The sequence below is a fragment of the Phyllostomus discolor genome, chromosome 9, assembly GCF_004126475.2.
Source record: "Phyllostomus discolor isolate MPI-MPIP mPhyDis1 chromosome 9, mPhyDis1.pri.v3, whole genome shotgun sequence".
In the NCBI taxonomy this organism is placed as follows: domain Eukaryota; kingdom Metazoa; phylum Chordata; class Mammalia; order Chiroptera; family Phyllostomidae; genus Phyllostomus; species Phyllostomus discolor.
Genome location: NC_040911.2, coordinates 95,644,636 through 95,658,732, shown reverse-complemented (window position 1 = coordinate 95,658,732; position 14,097 = coordinate 95,644,636). Strand labels below are relative to the sequence as shown.

Here is a 14,097-nt window from a genome sequence, read left to right as displayed (position 1 = left end):
TCTGGGCCTCAGTTTTCCCATCTGTATAATGCCAGCGCAGGCCAGATAATAGTGCGCCCTGCCCTCTAGCTCTGTCGGCGAAAGCAGGAGATGGAAAGGCTGGCGTATCAAGACCATGAAGGTGGGGCTTCATTTGACACCATTTCCAACACTGGTAATCCGACGAGAAATGTTTCCCTTTTCAGGCTGAGGTTTGGGGAGGCAGTGGGCGTGTTTTTAAGAAAACACAACACACCAAGTCAGGAATTTCATCAGGAGAAACGTGGCAGCCCCGGATGGGCTCACATCTGCGGATCTGCTTGTGGAGGGAACATGCCGTTCCGTCTCCGCCAAACGACAACTCAAGGCGGGAGGCTCCGCGGGGCCGAGGTCGGCTCCTCTGGGAGCCCGGGGAGCCGAGAATGGCCCCGGACCGGCCGCCTGGTGAACAAAGCAAAAACACAGAGAGAGGCCTGCAATCTCCGGGACGCCCTCCTCTCCGCCACCTCCCACCCCAGAAGAGAAAGGAGGAGGCCAAACCGCAAAGCTCTCGGTTACCATAGGCTGCAAACCCCTTATCCCACCCCAGCTTCTAAGATAACTCAGTTTTTTTTGTTGTTGTCTAAAATTAAACCTAACTTTCTAATTCCGTCTCTCAAACAGTTACAGTCCCGAGACACGCCCCTCCGGCCCCATTTGCCGAGTGTGGGCTCCGGGCCAGGCGGAGCGCTGAGAGCCATTTGTGCGGGACCTCATGCAGTCAGAGAGGAGCCCTTCAACATGCCCATTCCACAGACAGAAACCCTGAGGCCCGGGCAGGTAGAGCTCCTCATTTTTTTTAGGTGTAAATTTTACAGGAATGTCAGTCTTCATGGAATTAATCCAACAAAAGAGTCCGGTGATGGAGTCACTGAGCAGAACCAATGTGCCCGGACTGACCCTTGAGGAGCTCTCTCTGAGCAAGGGACGGGGGTCTCGGTTCCTCCTTTAGTTCCTTTTCAGGGTGGCTCTGCCTCCCTGTCCTCAAAACAAAGGGGAGGGAGGGGCCCGGAGAGCCGGGCACACGAGGCAGCAGTGCACAGCCTTGGCGTGGTGGGCGCCTGGCCTGGCCACGCTGTTTGACCTCCTCGGGTCACGGTCACAGCCTCCCTAAAATGGGATAATGAGAGAGCCCACTTGTGGGATGGAAGGAGACCGAGGTGCATATAAGCATTCGCTCAAGGCCAGGTTCACAGGAGGGGCTCCAGCCTGCTCCTCCGCCTGTCCCCTCCTCCCAAATGCTGGGCCCAAAACCTTGCAGTCCCCTCGGACTCTATATCACTTCCCAGATCATTCCCTCAGCAAACGCCATCGGCTCCACCTTCAAAACGTATCCAGAGTCCAACCACTTCTGCTGCCACCCTCAGGTCCAAGTGGCCTTCACCTCTAGCTTACACAGTCCCTGCTCCTTTTTGCAGGCTGTTGTCACAGCAGCCAGAGGGATCCTGCTCAGGGTTAAGTCAGATCCTGTCCCTCCTCCGCCTGGAGGCCTCACCATTCAGAGTACAAGCCAGAACCCTAACCGTGGTACAAAATGCTATCGCCTGCCTCTGGCTCCGTCCCTGACGACATCTCCGGCCCCGCTCCCCACCCTCTGCTCCAGCTACAGTGGATTCCTGGCCGTTCCGGACACACCAGGCTCTCTCCCACTCGGGGCTTCGCCCGTGCTCTCCTGCCAGAGTGCGCAGGGAGGCCTTCCCAGCCAGTACGGTGCTGGAGCCGGCCTGCACCAGGCGGCTGTGAAGCCGCTGCTGGCTTGACATCGGCCCCGGTGAGAGTCTTTACACAACAGGAAGTGGTAAACACTGCAAAGCAGTGCCTTTTCTTTCAAGAAAAGGAAACCAGACCGAGGCTGCAGTGACTGCTTTATTTTAAACTAAAATTAAACTAAAAACACTGCTCTTCCCTATTCTACCCAATGCTCCCTAACCGCCCTTCCCTGATTAATTTCCTTTGTAACACCCGACGCACAGTTACACTGCATACACATTTGCTTATGTTCTGGTCTCCCTGCCACCAAAACACAAGCTCCAAGAGCGCAAGGACGTGGTCAGTTTTGCTCTCAGCTTCCTGCGCCTGGAACAGTAGCTGCTTCACAGTAGGTGTTCGATAAATATGCGTCGAATGGACCAATGGCACCTATTATCATCATTATAGGAAGCCTAAGCACGGATGGATTTGGAGCACTGGTTTCAGAGTCAAAAAGAAAACATCCCACGGTCCCCAGCTCCAGCCCACAGGCCTGCTTTCCCTCCCTGGACATGCGTGTCTCCTTGGGTCTCCATGGCAAAGATGCAGGAGGCAACACACGGAACCGGTCTTGGGGAAATTCACGCTCGGGGCCATAGCTTCACAGCACCAGCACTGGTGTTGGCAACCAGAGCCGGCCCACTGTCCGCAAAACTTTTCAAAGCAGCACCCACCGAGGCCTCTCTGGGGGAGAAGCTGAGAAGTGCTCCAAAGACTCTTTAAGGCTGTCCAACCTCCCATCCAACGCCGAATTCCTTCTCCGGCATCTCAGACAGGCCGTCACACGGGGCCTCAATGGTTGGCAAGTGCACCTGCGATGGAGCCAAAATCAGCCGACTCGGAACCTCCCTGCCAATGCTGGGCCCATGGGGACACGATGCAGATCAGTTTCCCTCGCTCATGGTGAGAAAAACCTTTTTGCCAAACTGGTCGAGGGCGACCTGAGCCCAGGAAACGATTTCCTTCTGAAAGGGGTAAGGTCCCTACGTGGGCATGTCAGGCACCATCCCATCATGCACCAGACAGACCTCCACAACAGGAAATTGTCCAGTGTCTGATGTTCACATTGCGAAGGCTGAAATATCTCAGCTTACCCAAAGACATACTTTTTCCTCATTTTCTTAATACTAATGATCAGCTTGGTTTATAGTACATTGTCCCACTTATGATGGAGTCCTGGATATAGGAAAGATGTCCCTGTCATCTTACATCTACTCTAGAACAGCCATCCCAACAATAAATGGCAGCTGAACCTGAGCCCCAAGGTCGGAGAGGTAATAGGGAGAGGTGGGGATTGTGGCAAACTGAGAACTCATCCATCTAAAAGAGACAGTCGTTTTCCAGCCCTAGTCAATGGAAATCATGTGGAATTGTGGGCACAGTGTTGACACATCTGATTTTTTTAATGGAAGCCAGAAATCTGCATTTTTGTGTGAAATGTCCAGACTGTCAAACGTTGGCTCTATCTTCTGTTTTAAATGTTCTGCAGACCAAACAAAATGCATCTTGGCTGCTGGCGCGCAACCTCTGTGTTGCATCAGACATGACTGCCGTGTCACTAGCTGGAACCCGGAGAAGCCTGGTGGAGAAGCCTGGTGGAAGCGAGAATGGAGGGCAAAGCTCGGAGGAGGAAAGGAAGCGTGGGCTGACCACCAGAGGCCCAGGGACGTGAGGCCAGCACAGCTAGGGTCATGTCTTCCACTGCAGGCGATACCGAAGCGTTTCCAATGGTTCCTCCGATGTCCAGGGCATCTCCCACGCTTGGCTGGTGTGTCCCCAAGATCGAGTGTGGATTTCGCGTAAGGTGTCGCCGTGAAAGAGAGGACCCTCCCCGAGCACCCTTGTTTGAAATGAAAGATAATCCTCGAGGCCTGTGGGAAAGAGCAGGTGGGAGGCGGAACAGCAGCCGGTCTTACAGGCGTGTTGGAGGAGAAGGGGAGATGGTACATCAGAGTACAGCACGGCACGTGGGAAAATGACAGATTTCACCAGCGGCACTGCAGCCCAGGAGAGGCGTGGAGAGGGTCTGTCTAGAGGTGCCTTGGAAGGTAGTGTAGGGGTCCAAAAGGAACCAGCGTACCCCCTGCTCCCAGCGATTGTTGCTGACTGCAGTTTGGAAATCTACCTCTTTCCTACCCCATCCCTAATTCCTAGAAGATGGCACCTAGGGGCGGCACACAACCAAGCACAGAATCCTACGGATAAGGATTAATTAAGAGAAGGGCCTATCCCCTACATCGGAGCTCTTGAACCAGCCGTACCTGAAAGCAGACTCTCCAGAACTTTTCATTGACCCATGTCAATAAATTTTCTTTCACGTAAACCATCTCGGACGTAAGCTTCCTGTTATTTACAAGCAGAACAATCTCAGGGGCTCTGTGGCCCCTTGGCCCGGTTTTTGCTGACATCCAGCCTTGGAGTGGGGAAGGCAGACTATGAGTTCAGTGTCGTCGGCCTGGATATCTCGGTTCTTTAGAGCTCTGAGAGCTGAGCTCACTTCCGGCCCCTCCCCACCCCCTGTAACCCCTGCCTAATGACTGAACTTTCCAATCCCCTGTGTGGAATCCTTCAAGGCCCCCCCTTTTTTCCACTTCCACGTCTGTAGCCATTGGAAACGATCACCCTGGTCCTTGCGATGTGAACAACACGAGAAGTTCTTTGCCATTCTAAACAGTGGCTGACAACCATTTATGAAACCTGCAAACATTTCACCAGTCCTAAATCAACCCCAGATGACAAAATAATAATCATCATGAAACTAATGAAAACCCGAAGGAGGTGGATTTGGACCACATTGCCATTACCCGTGATGAGGGACGATCGGGAAAAAAACTCTTGAGAAAGGCAGAAAAATGAAGCAAACTGATTGCTCCTTGGAAGAAGCCTCAGCCCCTATCCCCCTGAGATGCAAGTCCTACTTTTTCCTGGAAACAATTTTTTAGCATCTCTTGGCATCCTTCTGGTCAGGAACCGGTGGAAAGAAAAGGAAAGAGAGAAGGGGAGAAGCCTCGATGCCTTTTCACGGAAATGAGATTCCTAGGGTCCGTGGCCACGTTTGGAAGACTGGTCATAGGCTATGCGCCCATACGTGCCTTTTGGTGGTCCCTCGCGGTGATCTGAAAATGAGGACAATGCTCATAAAAATCCAGATCTCGCTGTCGTTTGGGAAATCAGAATACATGGCAATACAGAGCCTACCTTCTCCCCCCACCCACCCCTCCCCCTTCATTAACCTGTTACCTGTCTGGCCACTTTGGGTATCGGGGTTTGCAATTACGGATTTCATATTTAGGCCCTATGTATCTTTTTTTTTTTGAATCATTCCGAAAGTATAATAATTGTGACCTCAGACATCTCTGACTGACACAGAATGGCTGCTGGATTCACGCAAGGCCCTGCCGGATCAGGCCCCTCCACCAGGCCCTCACCTCCCCTTGCCCACTCGGTCACGATCACGTGACCTCCCCCAGCCCCACCAGCCTCTGGCTGCTTCCCTCGCAGGGCTTCTGAACTTGCCCTTTCTTTTCTCTAGAAGGTTCTTCCCTGGATATCGGCACCCTCGCTGCTCCAGAGCTGTGCTCACTGGGGCCCTCTACCCCGGGTGCTTTCTATCTACCGTCTCTTGAGTTTTCCACACAAGCTTATCGCTGCTGGACTCTCTGTGCCCTTCACGTATTCGCATGTTGACATTTGGTCTTTTCCCACTTAACTGCGGCTCCTCAAGGGAGTGGATTCAGGTTGTGTCTGTTCACTGCTGTATTCTTCAGATCCAGAGTAGCGCGTATGGTACACATTTTTGAATGAATGAATGAATGAAGTTCACTTTTCCATATTCAGGGGGAAACGGGGGTGAGGAAGAGGAGGGAGGTGAAAGGAGGCAAACTCAGGAAGTCTGCCCACCTAGTCGCCGAAAACCAGGCAGACCCTTCTAGAGAAAAAGACATTCCCTACAATAGAAAAAAGGGAAAGAGAAGAAGAACGAGAATCCCGAAATTGGAGCCTGGGGCAGCACTGCGGTACAAGGGTTTTGGTGAATGCTCTTCTCCACCTCCGACCCATGCGACCCAGAGACCCAGCTCTTCTTGGGCCAGGGTGGAGGTCTCTTTGTCCCGGGCTGGCCACGTGACTGCGCACAGACTCCACTCCCAGACGGCTGGGACTTCCAGGCTGTGGTCTGAGGACTCGTCCTGGCAACGTCACACATGGGGACGCGAAAAGCCAGTGTCTCTGGCTGGTTCTTAAGCCATCTGGAAAAATCTGAGCTGTTTTCCAGCCCGAGCCTCACGTCCCAGGCACGCTTCCCTTCTCTCCCACCCCAGACCCTAGCGGAGTGCGCCGGTGCCCTGCAGGAAGTACAGGATTTCTACGGCGACGTTTTCCTCGACAGGGAGGCAACGGCATTTAGCCATCACTCGCTGTGTGTCAGGTGCTCGCTGCTAGCTCTTGGATGTGGCTTCGCTTCGTACATGAGGAAACAGAAGGTGATTTAATTCTTTCTACGGTGGTTAAAGAGGCAGGGAGTGCAGGAGGTATGAAGACAACCTCTGGAACCATACATACTCCTGGAGGCAAAGCCTGGCTCTGCTGCCGACTCGCTGTGTGACCTTGAGTAAGGCACTTAACCTCTCTGTGCCTTACTTTCCTGGTCTCAAATGGAAATACTGATCGCACTCCCTTCGTAGAATTGCTGTGGAGAATCAGTGAGCTGGTGCCTGCACTCGTTCAGAACAGATCCCAGCATGGAGTAAGCACTCAGAGGTTATTTTTATCCACTGTGTAATCATCCAAAGGCTCGTCATTCTTCTTGCAAAGACACGAGACACAGGCTAAATGTGTGAGACACCAGTGTGCCCTGACGCCACTTTACCGACACCCTGGAGAAACACCCTCTATTTCACTCTATTCCCCCGAGGACAGAGTACAGAAATACATTTCTGGTTAGTAGAAGGGTGGTTATTCGGGGCATTCATTCATTGTAGCCAATCGCAGGGTCAGAAGTAAAGGATTTCATTGACATGAACAGATCCTGGGGGACAGTCCCCATTTCAGATTTGCGTTGCTCAGCCCTCGCTCAGGAGTTCTGCCACACCTGGGCGCCACTTGGGCTGGCCGTTACCTGACGGGCCTGATTTTAAACCCTTTTTGTCTTAAGCAGTGCAAACGTGTGAAACCAGTGGTTCGCCACGCTGGTCCTACCTTCTCCAAATGCACGGTAAAATACAGACAAACCGCTAGAGAAAGGAAAAGTCGGTGTGGAAAGGGTGCGCACCCCACTGAAAGGAAGACTGCCCTTCAGAGACTAACGGAATCTTCCAGAATGTTCCAGATCCCGAGGCTGCAGCTACCCGAAGGACAGTCAGGAGTATTTCCCAGCAGTAAGCATGGAGTCCTCTGGGGTGGTGGTGGGGGGGGGTTGGGGGGGGTTCAATTCCACGAACAGCCTAAGGACGCCACTCTCAGGACGTGCAGACTGCGTTCCCACGCGCAGTGTGTTTACGCCGTGTCACAAATCCCACAGGCACAGCATTCGCCCCGTGAACTGGTGATGCGTTCGGAGCTCAGAGGACCGAGGTGACCTGCCATCGTCCCACAGCAGGTGGGGGACGCAGTGTGGAGTCCACCCTACACCTTCCCCAACAGCTTCCCAACCTCCGACAACCCCGCTGCACGGCCCCCCACGAGAGCCAAGGGCCTAGCCTGCTCTGAGGAGGAGGAGGGCACACGCCCTTGGTTGGCAAGAGGCCGCAGAGGTTCTTTAGGAGGCTGTCACCTAGAGAAGGACGTCACCAGCCCCTGCCGTTACCTTTCCCACTTGCTGTTCCACAAAGAGCCCGTGCATTCTCAACGCGAAGGCAGGGGAGAGACCACAAAGACTCAGCCTCGCTGAGGGTGGAGGACGCCCCACAAACGTCAGCACCAGCCATGAAGAACCTCCCCCATGGATAACCTCGGGCCGGGAAGACGTCTCTGCGATGGTCTGTGTGCTTGTTCTGGAAGGGCTGCAGGTTGTGTGGGGGATGGGCCTGTGCTTCGGGTCAGACAGACCTGGGGTGGCATAGCCCTGGGCAGCAGCTATTGGACCCGCCCCAGCCTCGGTTTCCCTATTTGTTGAGGGGACACACGTCTGTCGTGGGGTCTTTGTCATTGCTGAGGCTGAAAGGAGTAAATGAGCTTTGTGTCTGACTCCTAGTAATGCCCATGAAAGGCTGTCACGTCCACTTCTTCCCTCTCCAATTCTCCTCCTTGCGTATTGAGAGTATTTTGACTCAAACCTCTCAGAGAGAGGCAGGCCGGTATCCCTCGATTCTTCAAAGTCCCAGAAGTCTGGGGGAGTGTCACTCATTCAATGATAACACAAAGTGGAAACACCCATAGGGACAGCCTTCTCTTACACGCTCTCACCACAGTCCTGTGCAACCTTTCCTCTCTGTTCTGGGGAGAGGGGGACTGAGGCACAGCTAGGCCTGTCAGTGCCAGGATTTGAACTCGGGCAGCTGGGCTCCCGAGTCGCAGTGCTCAGCCATGTGCTCCACCATCTCTAGGTCCCAGGTCAGCTTGTGGGGCATATCAGATCTGGAACATCCCGAGCGTGTGCCACTCCAGGCTGGGGTTAGGTGGGGGCCACGCGTCCTTGGCAGGATAAGGTAGCAGGAGAGAAATGAGAAAACTTTTGTTTTTCTTTTTCAGTTCATTAAAGTTCGTTGGGGTGAGCAAGAACCTCATTTTTTTCTTCCCAGGACTTCCCTTTTATTTTAATGGGGAAACGTGCATTTCAAAGGCCGCTCAATAGCCGTGTTGAAGTCTCAAGTTCAATCACAATGTCCCCATTGTGGCTGGGGGACTCCTTGGCCTTTAAGCTTGGGTTATAAAAATTTGGTCTGAGCCCAAAGTCTGGCTTTAATAGAATATTTTAATTTTGTTTAATGAATATTATTTTTAAATCTGTTTGGCAGTTTTAAAATGTGTTCTTTTATTTTTCAAATTAAAATTTACTGATGTTCAGTACTTTCTTGGGGGTGGGGGTGCAGCAAGGAGTGGGGGTGATAATAATACAAGCTACCATTTATTGAGTGCTTACTATGTGCCAAACACCCTGCTATGTACTTTACATGTGCACCCTGTTTTAACCGTCACACCACCCACAACAGAGACCTTGTTGCCTCCGGTGCCTGGGAAGGGGAGAGTCGGCCCCTAGCCCACGGAGGTGGCACAGTTTGTGAGCGGTGAGATCCAGGTTCAAAGTCTGTGCTATGAACCACAGCCCTACAGGCTCTTGATATTGAAACAGGACTTGACTGGCCAATAGCTCAAAGGCACACTGCTGGCCCAGGATGCAATTCCCTGTAACCTCAAGCGTGGTCGCAGCTGACTGAGCACAGTGGCTACCTTACTGAGTGCAGGCAGGCCCTGCAGCGAGGTGAGGGGGTTCCCATGTATCACCTCATTTAAATTCTCACAAAGGCCCTTGGAAACAGTTACTATTGTTATTATCATACAATCCCAACTTTATAAAGGGGAAGTTGAGATCCAAAGAGCCTGAGCCATTTGCCTAGGGTCACGCAGCCTGCAAATAATAATAATAATAATAATAATAATAATAATAAAGCAACTGACAGCCACATAATTTGTACTGTTTGCCACATACTATTCCAAACACTTGATTAACTCACTCTCCACAGTAAGTCTTTGAGGAAGGCATATTATTATCCGCCCTGTTTTACAGATGAGGAAACCGAGGCACAGAAAAGCCTGGCAACTTGCCTTACGTTCAGCAGCTGGTTAGTGCTGAGCAGGGAAGTGAGCCCAAGCAGCCCGGCCCCTGGCTTCACACTCGCCACCCCCAGCCTCTGAGTCAGAGTCAGCGCCTCAGCTTGGGCAGTCTCGTCCCCCTCCACACCTACCTGGTCCCCACCACCTCTTCTAAAAATTAAAAAATATATATATTTATGTATTTCTAGAGAGAGGGGAAGGGAGGGAGAAAGAGAGGGAGAGAAACATCGATGTGTGAGAGGAACACCCATCAGTTGCCTCTCCCACGCACCCCAGTGGGGGGCTGGGCCCACACCCCAGTCATGTGCCCTGACCAGGAATCGAACCAGCAACCTCTCCCTTTGCCAGATGACCCTCAACCAAGCAATCCACGCTGCTCAGGGCTCCCCACCACCTCTGAAGGAAAGCAGCAGGCTGTCCTCTGCGTGAGGCGGGGAGGGGGCCGTGGCGTTGCCGGGCACAGTTCTAGGCACGGAAGCTGGTGTTCTGCTCTTACTGACCCAGGCCTGGCTTCCCCAGGTGAGGGCCGGCAGGGCAGGGTCTTTCCCTGCCTCCTGCCGCTTGAACGTTGGGAAGCTCCAGAAGTCATCACTGCCCTCTGGATTCTCAAAGGGAGAGAAGAGGCAGTGAGATATTGCTAAAATCTCTCTGGGGTCCTGCTCTCAGAGGTGCCAGATTGGGTTTCTTCTCGCCTCTGGATGCCCAGTAATTAGCCCGGTGCCTAGAACACAGCTCAATAAACACTGGTGGGAAAAAGGAGTGAAAGAAGGAATACATTTGTAATTCTCTCCTATCATATGCACTGCATCAGGCTGGTAGGAGGCCTCTGGTTAATAATAAATCAGTGAAACAGTGTACAAAATGTCCCAAGAGCATGTTCTTCCTTGTCAACAAAATTTGTCTTGTCATATTGCAATAGCTCAGGAGTCAGCAAATGTATTCTGCAAAGGACCAGGCAGAAAATAGTTCAGGTGTTGCAGGTCAAGGATCTCCGTTATCGCCTTCACTACTCAACTCTTCTGTTTTAGCACCAAAGCAGCCAGGGACAACCGCTTAGATCAGCTAACTGCAGCGATGCAGCCGACACTTCCAGAGATGCCAACGCCAAACTTCCCTTAATTCCCACAAGGCCGGGCTGGAGAGTCTGTGATAATCAGCGCATGTCTCATTTCTGAGCCCTACTTTTTAAAAAAGATTTTATTTATTTATTTTCTAGAGAGGGAGGGAGGGAGAAAGAGAGAGACAGAGAGAAACATCAATGTGCGGTTGCTGGGGGTCATGGCCTGCAACCCAGGCATGTACCCTGACTGGGAATCGAACCTGCGACACTTTGGTTTGCAGCCTGAGCTCAATCCACTGAGCTATGCCAGCCAGAGCTTCTGAGCCCTACTTTGGTACCTGATCATCGGTTCATATCCCCAAGGCAAAAATCAGCTCTCCAAGGCAGCTATGGAGAAGACAGGCAGCTCTCCTAACCCCTTAGGCACAGGCACAGGCTGGGTATTCTGGTGCCTGGGAACCCAAACTACACCCAATCCCGGCTGTGACACCAGCCATGCAACTTTGGACGAGTCACTTCACCTTCCTGAGATTCAAGTTTTGCATCCGTAAAACAGAAATATGAACAATGGCACGTCCCAACGAAGGCTATTTGGAGACAGAAATATAAGTGTTTGCTTAGCTCCATGCCCGGCACATAATAAGTGTCCCATAAATGTGGACTACTTTTTATTTCCCAAGAAGCCTTGTGTTCTCTTAAAGACAAACAGAAAAACTAATTCACTAAAAATAAGCGTGTGCGTGCACTTGTGTGTGCGTGTGTGCGTGCGCACACACACACACACACACACACACCAGCAAAGCTGAAGGAAAAGACATTTCCAAAATCGGCTTCCCAAAGACACTCCAGCGAGGCATTCCAGGGGTTCCAAGATGTCAGAAGCGTCTCCACTTTCGTTCGAGCCCCTCAATCTCTGCCGCCCCACGCCCCGCCAAAAAGCCTGCTTCTGTGTCCTTTTATCACTTTGTCTTTCTTGTCCGTGCCAGGGCCACGCTGAAGACATTCGGAATGTTTCAGACATTTGCTGAGCTGACGACATTCCTTCTCCTCCCCCGCCCCCCACCCCTCCACACCCAACATGAGCGTCTCCAGAGAGCATGGGATCTTTAGCCAGAGGACGGCTCAGGCCCATGGCAGGCCGGAGGTGAATAATCTTCCCGGCCCCATTCTTGTTCACGGCTCGATGGGACTAAAACTCTGTTTACAACACAAGGGGCAAGTCCCAACTGGTAATGCCACATGACACCACCCCAGCGGCGAGTCACCGCTTCCTGCTACTGCACCAGTCACACAAAAGGCCAGGGGTGCAGGAACCCGGCCTCTGTGCTCCTCCCCACCGCCCCCTTCCCAATCAAGGACATGCAGACCTTTGCTGGAGAAACAAATGCTTCTAGAACACCCTGAAACCAAAGTCCCTATATGTGCAAACAACACACACCCACAAAAGAAAACAAGCATCTCTACACGGGCGCCCTTTTCTGTTCCTCCTAAAAAAATGTTTCCTCCCTACGTGGACTTTCCATCAGCACCTGCATGGGCCCCAAACTCGGGGACACAGTAGACTCTCCCTCTGCCTCTCTGGTTTTCTGGGAGCTGCCGATCAATGAAGACCGAAAGGTTTGTACTTATGCGTCATACTCCAGATGCTAAAAACACATACATGTGTTCAGGAATTAAAAAAATTGTTTTGGAAACATACCTTTGCCACAAAGTTACTACAGGAAGGGGCTGGGAGGCGAGGAAACTGACCAGAGGAACACGAGACATTTCCGACCTCTGGTTTCTGTGTGTCCACACACCAGGGATGGAAACATCCACTTGGGAGTAAGAGGCGGCCCCGAACCTACTTCTCCTCCTGAACAGTGAGTGAGAGGGGTGCTCGAAGAGATGGAAATTCCAGCTCTCTCCCACCTCGCTTTCACTCAAGGACGCCTTCGGTCGTCCTCAGAATACAAAGCAAGCGGAGCCCGTGCAACCATGGGCTCAGAACCCCCTTGCTGCGTCCCCTTTAGCTGAACACATCCATCAGGCAGGAATTCAGACTTGGCCGAGGTACGGAGAACTGGTGATTTTCCCCCTGTTTTGGTGACCTTCATAGGGCTTATTTATGCACTTCGAGCTCATGACCTAATACATGTTGGTTTGGCTTCTCTCCTCATAATAGCAGCCTGTAAAAAGCTTTTGAGAATTCCCCGTGTTTTCTTATTTTGGGTCAAGAAAATAAAATCGATATGTAAGTACCCTTAAAAAATGGTCTGCACAATCTAAAAATTTGGAATGTTTTCCCCGGCATGGGGGGGGGGGCGCTCAGGATAGCTCTTAAAGCCTCGAAGATCATCAAAGCGAAGACCCACATTCGCCTCAAGTATGAAGGTGAGCTATCTGGTAACAGCATATGTGAGAATTAGCTAAGAGGGACTTTTTGACATAAGTCAAACAATGACATTTTAAACTCACGCTAAAGCAATTACCGTGTGGAATTTTCCGTGTTTTTCCCATTTCTTAAACAGAAGTGTATATGTTTTCAGCATAGTTTCTTGCTGTAATTTTCTTTCTTGGCAAACTCACATCTTACCATGAAACCCAAAGTATGCATGCTTCAGAAACAATAATGGTTGAAACAGACGCGGCTGTCTCGGGCATGATTTTTCTTTACGAAATTAAACCGTCTCTTGGCGAACACACTGTGTGTTTCGGTTAGGAGAGTCGGTTGTTGGGAGATGACTAGAGCAGAAAGGGGAACTGATGGACCCAGCTGATGCGAGACAAAAGTGAGTCGCTGGGTTCGGTTCACACACAGTAGTCGGGCCCTCCACTGCCTCAATCTTCCAGGAGAGCGCTGTCGATTTCATCACAGTTACATTTTCTTTAGTTACATCCACAGAGAGCTGACAGCTCCCCTTGGCATGTCTGCGAGTGGCTATGCACCGATATGCTCCATCTGGGGATGCACAGACTTTTAAAATCTAACTTGACTGCATGCTCCGAAAGAAAATAGAAGGTGGGGGGGGGGACCTCCTTTGTCATTGAAATCTCACACGGGGTCCTGCTAGCAACACTATTGCTACTGGACATAATCGCCAGCCTCTTTTAAATACTTTGTTCGTTCAAAAAATAATGTCTACGTTAGTGTGATCAGGCCCAGGCAGCACAGCCGCCGGCACATCCTGAAACTCGGTAAGAAGAAACCCGTCTCCCTGGCTGGCTGTCTCTGGCTGGCTGTTCGTCTAAGTTCCTGCTGCAGATTTCCGCGTGGTTCTGAAACAGGGGCAGGCTTCTCAGAGCAGCGTGAGCAGACACATCTGCGCCCTAACTGGTAGCATCAGTAGGGCGATGACAGCAATGACAAAGCCCCTGCTGCAGACCCGGGGCTGTGTGCACAGGCCCCCTCATCCATCCTGCCAGGCGGCGTCCCCCCGTGGGGGCCCCGAGCAGCGCCCCCTGACCCTCAGCCCGCCTGTCCCAGATCCGGGCACCCGATGGCCTCCCTGAACCTTCCG

At 51.9% G+C, this 14,097-nt stretch overlaps 1 protein-coding gene across 4 annotated transcripts in view; it reads right to left on the bottom strand.

The window, feature by feature from the left end:
* EYA2 (EYA transcriptional coactivator and phosphatase 2) overlaps positions 1-14,097 on the bottom strand; it is a 203,312-nt gene that overhangs the window by 184,249 nt on the left and 4,966 nt on the right. Inside the window, exon 2 of one of the 4 annotated variants that reach the window (XM_036009928.1) lies at positions 2,329-2,579. The exons of the other annotated variants lie outside the window; for them this stretch is intronic. The gene's annotated coding sequence lies outside the window, so the exon portion shown is untranslated. The remainder of the gene's footprint in view (positions 1-2,328; positions 2,580-14,097) is intronic. 4 annotated transcript variants of the gene reach the window in all.